This window comes from Phalaenopsis equestris, unplaced genomic scaffold, assembly GCF_001263595.1.
Source record: "Phalaenopsis equestris unplaced genomic scaffold, ASM126359v1 Scaffold000024, whole genome shotgun sequence".
Taxonomy (NCBI): Eukaryota; Viridiplantae; Streptophyta; class Magnoliopsida; order Asparagales; family Orchidaceae; genus Phalaenopsis; species Phalaenopsis equestris.
The window spans coordinates 124,625-130,721 of NW_018164466.1; the positions used below are offsets into that span (position 1 = coordinate 124,625).

The following is a 6,097-nucleotide window of genomic DNA, read 5'->3' on the forward strand; positions in this document are numbered from 1 at the left end:
TTCATGTTTTCTACTATACTAACATGTTATGACTTGTGTATAAACATGTGCAATTTCATATGATCTTGCACATTGCTTCTTTTCCATGTATAAAATTTTATGTTACCCCTGATTATTTCTCTAAGTTTGTTTGTTGTTCATTCTTTATTGTTGCATTCTAGGTAGGGCCAATGAGCACAGAAACGAGTAGTCAGGTTTGTTTGGTACAACATTTGCACGATAGTTTTGGGAGCTTGTACATATATTTTTGGTACGTACTTTTATTATATTGGATTTTGCAACTTTGTATATTATAAGTGTTTTGGATGATATGATTTTCATGCTTCCAAGTATGTATATAAATGAATTATGAAATGTAATGTATTACGTATGTTTCGATAATATAGTTAGACTAGTTAATCACTCACTGGGTCTTGATTATACAAGTCAGAACGAGCGTTGTTGAGAATTAAGTCTGGTTGAATTCTCCACATTTGTCGCATCTTAGCTGACCTTTAAAGGGGGGCCAGTTGGGGTGTGACATTAACTTCCCTTATTACATACATACCACATTCCCTATGCATAAAAATATGTATTTCACTATTTAACTAGCCCTACAAACAAAGTAGACAAGTGTAGAACACAGATAACGTAGACTTGAAGTGTTCTTGTCACAAAATGTGGAGTCTAAAGTGGATTCAATAAGAATGAATGTGTCTCATCGCTAACAAATTCTTGACCGGTTAAAAAAAAGATGGTCTACAAAACAAATAAAAATAGATGTAAATTTTTTTAAAAAAAATTACTAAAAAAAAGATGATTGTCTTAGAATATTTGGAGAAAATATTATGTTCGGTTAATCAAACATGTAGTTGACGGCATGAATTGCACCATACCGTCAAATGCATTACTTGGTCTGTCATCCGAACAACGCATGCAATATTTTGTCAGATATTGAAGAGTAATTTTGACGTTTTTCTGCCATTTCTATGAAAAAAACAATATCTACGAAACAAAAAACTTTGCATATTGAAAATCAATATGATTGCATAATTGAAATGAATAATTGAAAAAAAGAGAGAGAGGCTTTTACATACACGCCACACAATTCTTATTTATTTATTTATTAATATAAGAAAAAAATTATATTACTATAATTAATTTTCATTTTCTTAAAGAAGAATACATCTTCTTATGAATATAGAATATTTAGATGTGTAAATATGTAGGAATTGTGAAACAACAAAAAAAAAAAAAAAAAAAAAAAAAAAAAAAACAAAAAAAAAAAAAAAAATTTTAAAAAAAAATGAAAATAAAATTTTAGCAGAATATATTATTTGCGTGAGATTCATTGCGTTACCACACTTTATTCATAGCTTGGTAACATACAAATTTAAATTAAAGACCAAGTTCTTAAGAACGCAAGGCAAAATTAAGAAAATCAAATGAAGAGAAACACATGATGTTCTAAATCAAAGAAGGGATTTGTTCAAATATTTTTTATTGTGGCATTTTACATACAAACCACCCAATTCATATGTATTTTTTTTATTTCTAATACCTAAACCTTACTTTTAAGGTTTATAGCATTCAAAATTTTCATATCACAGAAACTATTATCATCTTAACTCGCATATATAAGATGATATATATATATACATATAAGGGTGTAAAATAGTCGAACACGAGCGAGCCCAGGTTCAACTCGTGTTCGGCTCATTTAAATTTCAAGCTCAAAAAGTGTGTTCGTATTCGGCTCGTTTGCTTAGAGAGCCGAACCGTTCACGAACAAAGAGTTATTTTGACAACCCTAATCACGTAGCCGTAAGATGTTGAGGATTGGGGCAAGATTTAAAACATCATTTGAATCTATTTTAATAATTTTTATTCTATTTTATTCATCAATACTTTTAATTGATTATAAATCTTTATAGCCTTGCAGTCAATTAAATTTTTAAAGCATACTACTCATCAAAGACATATATATAATTGATTAGTAGTATTTCGAGTCAAAACACGAACAAATATTTATTCGTGTTCAGCTCGTTAACTTAGCGAATGAGTTGAACACGAGTTTCTTAACGAGCTGAACATGAGCTGTTCGCGAAAAAAAAACCGTTCTGACAGCTCTATATATAGAGGTGTTAGATATGTCTTGAGTGGTATATATGTAAATCTTTTTTCTTAAATTATTGGGTTTTAAAGTAGCTTTATTGTCATATAAAATAAAATATGACTGATGGCGCCCGTGGCCTAATGGATAAGGCGTCTGACTTCTAATCAGGCGATTGTGGGTTCGAGTCCCACCGGGCGTGTTTTGCTTCTTTTATTTTTTTATAATTTCTTTAGTCCCACCGGGCGTGTTTTTACAATAATTAACAGCTAACCTTCGTTTTTACAATAAATCCATACCAAATTTACATGTCACATAACAAATGTTACTTTAAAAAGTGAAATAAATGAGTTCATGCATGAAAAATCATTCCACACAGAAAAAATTGTATGTAAAAATACATACGGTGTTTGATCTTCACCGTCCATCATAATAAAGATGGATAGTGGGCCTTATTTTAAATTTATTATTATTTTTCTTAAAGTTGATTGATGGTGGATAGTGTAAACGAGCTGAACATGAGTGTGCTATGCTCAGCTTGTGCTCGGCTCGTTTATATTTCAAGCACAAAAAGTGTGTTCGTACTCGGCTCGTTTCGTGTTCGTCTCGTTTGTTTAACGAGCCGAACACGAGCTTTTCACGAACAAAGATTCATTTTAACAACCCTAATCATGTAGCCAAAAGACAATAAGAGTTTGAGCAAAATTTAAAAATTATTATTTATATTAAAACATCATTTGAATCTAATTTAATAATTTTTATTCTATTTTCTTTATCAATATTTTAATTGATTATAAATTTTTTTAGCCTTTTAGTCAATTAATTTTTATATATATATATATATATATAGCCAGAACGAGCCGAACACGGACGAACACATCTTAGTTGGTGTTCGGCTCGTTAACTTATCGAACGAAATTAACGAGCCGAACAGAAGCTTCTTAACGAGGCGAACACGAGCTGTTCACAAACAACGAGCCGTTTTGGCAGCCCTAATGGTGGATCGACGGTGGAGATTGTATGCATTTCTGCATTGTCCGTATGGAATAATTTTTCGTTCATGTATAGGTAAGATATAATATTTGTAAAGTTGGATGTTTGGTTAGATATGTAAATACGGAGGAATTGAAAGATATAACACGCAAATCTCAAAGATTATGAAGTTCTTGTAGTTGTGAATGAGCGAGTTAATAACACCGAAACTCCATGGCCATGCTAACAAGAAGCAGCATCCTTCCGGATATGACTCAATCAATAATTTGTTAAATTTGTTATTGTTGATTTGTTTAGATAAACAAATTCGACTAAGGTTTTGAGAACATAATTGTATGAAAGCTTATTTATATTTGCAAATACGCTTTTGTTATCTAACAACTAGCTTACTAAAATTATTTTATGTTGGCTTATTAACTTTCTCATATTCCATTCATTGTACAATTAAGATGAAAGGAGACAAAGCAATCAGCTAAATGAGGATTAAAAAAAAAAGCAGCTTGTTTTATTTTTTGTTAATACTTGTTAATGAAGATATTGAAAAAGTGAAACCCATACAATGACACTTTTCTCTCGCCTGAGCGTAACCGAAAGACAGGAGGTGTTCAAACCCAACTTGTCAAATACCAACTTGAAGATGATGTTCACTGATCTCCTAGTGCCGATGAGTATGCTATTGACCTGGCAATTGGTGATCAGACTGGTGACGAAAATAGTGTCGTTGTATCGGTTGCCCTTTTTGGTGGCAGTTCTGCATCAGATTAGAGGGTATGAGTTGCATCGTGGTGTCCGGGAGGTTGCACATAATTCACCCATTTGAAACCTCTTCAAGCTAGTTCGACGGGATAAGTCCTCCATACCCTCCAAATATGGCATGAATTATGTCTTCTATGTGTATCATGTGGGATCAAACTACCTCGCTTGCAATTTCTTCAACATTAGCTATTCTATGTCGTTGGGTGGTTGCTTCGTGCGCTAAAAAATTTTTAGCTTCTTAGCTTTAATCAAATCCTTGATCAGGCTTTGGTGGTGTTTGGACTTAGTGTCAAGAGTATGATCACGATGGTACATACAATATTTCTTTGGGTCCCGGAGTCTGGCTTTCATTGAGATCACCTTCTTAAAATAATATGTGTTTTAGATTATCTCCACTATCTCGATCATTGAGACTCCTAGATGACTCTCCTTAGATGTCTCATAAGCAGGTGTCAAACTTTCCTCATATCGAGCCAACCTCTGTTCGAGGTATTGGGCTTGGTTCTATTGGTAATGGGCTCTATCAGACGCCCAGTTATCTGAGTGTCATCGTGAATCTTCGAAGCAAGCTTAGGTAGAAGGGTGAGGATTCTGTCTCGGCTTCCACTGATTTTCATGGGCGATTCTCTTTGGTGGATAGAGATTGATTTGTTCGGTTCTAAATGAAACAAGGAGAGTTGTACCCTTATGATTATATGTGGTTGTTGGATAGCTTCCCTAGAGTCTTCAGTCGCTACAATCTCAATGAGTAAGAAACAAGGTCCTTCATTCAATTCTTGAGCGAGTGTTGCATAAGCGACCATGAGTTCTAAATCTTGAACATCTAATATTTCCTTATGGAAATGAGTGACTAAGGCACGCATGATCTCCCTCTATCCCTAGCAAAATTGTAGAGCATGCAAGCTCTTCTAAGGTTTTTGGGCACTAGGGAATTGTGCAACGAACATTAGCTTAAAGTCTACGAACGACGTGGTTACTTGAGGTAGTAACCCGTTGAACCACCTGAGGGTTAAGTCTCTTACTATAGTGAAGATTTTGACACTTTAATGTGACATTAATCTTGAGAAGACACACGCTTGACTCTAAAGAAGCGAATTGATTAGTCGGGTTCATCCATACCTTGTAAGATTCAAGTGTCAGAAAGTGTTTTTTGGCTGGCATAGTGCTTCAATATGTCCAGCTTGATGCCTAGCAAATGATGTTGCCCCAATGCTATCAAGATATTGGGTTTCATCCTATGGGGAAGGGGCTCTTCTGTTGTCTGCTGTCAGAACACCCTATTGGGTTGCTGATCCTGCTCCTGATTCAGCACACCTCCAATAATTTATAACATTTGATTCTTCATATCTTGGATCTACATGATCTCAAATTCCCTGTTACACTCCATATTGTCATTGGTCTCCCTATTATGAGGTCCTTCTATATGCATTGTTCCATTCTCTTTGGTGGTATAATCCAAGCTCAACATACTTTTCAGGATGTCGAATTCAAGATTGCCCATGAATCACACCCAAAGAATAGAGCGTAAATGAGGAGAGAGAGATGTATGAACAATAGTGAATAGTATTAAAAACTATTGACTCTTCATAAAATACTTCCTCTATTTATAAAGAAGGTAGTGCAATAGTGATATTATATTCTTACCTACATTTGAAGAGGGTCTGGACTAGAGTATTTTTGGTATTTTAAAAGCATGGACAAATTGTCTGTGTGCCTTCTGGCTTGACCGGCTAAGCTTTGTTAACTTGAATCGACAGGGCCACCTCAGTCGGTTAAGCTTGGTCGATAGGATTCAACCGACTTATCTAGCCTGGTTGATTATCTTCGATCCCTAGTGAGAAGTCTTCAGGATTTCGCAGAATAGTCGGAGATACTTTTTGGAACTGGTTCTTTCTTTTGGTTAGCTCCATTACATGATATGATATCACATTGAGTCAACTTTCCTGTAGCTGATGGCTGGGATGCACTCATCTCGTTTTTATTCAAATTGCTTACACATGGATCACCTCATCGTCTTCTTTTCCTCCTTTCGGCCCAACTAATTTTTGCTTAGTTGGCTTGGCTCATTCGGTCGGCCTCATAATCTCCTTACAATATATCTACCTTTGTTGTACTCTTTACTTCTGAACCGTTCACATCAGTGCAAACATCCTTTTAACGTACAATGCTTTCAAATTCAGCTTAAATTCCATAAAAAATAAATAAGTGACCTTGAACAAAATAATAAATGCATTTACAAATCAAATCCTACGTATT

General features: G+C 34.5%; 1 non-coding gene across 1 annotated transcript; it reads left to right on the top strand.

Moving 5' to 3' along the window:
* Window positions 1-2,221: 2,221 nt before the first annotated feature.
* On the top strand, window positions 2,222-2,294 carry TRNAR-UCU. The gene has a single exon. It is a non-coding gene; the product is annotated as a tRNA-Arg (tRNA).
* Window positions 2,295-6,097: the final 3,803 nt, after the last annotated feature.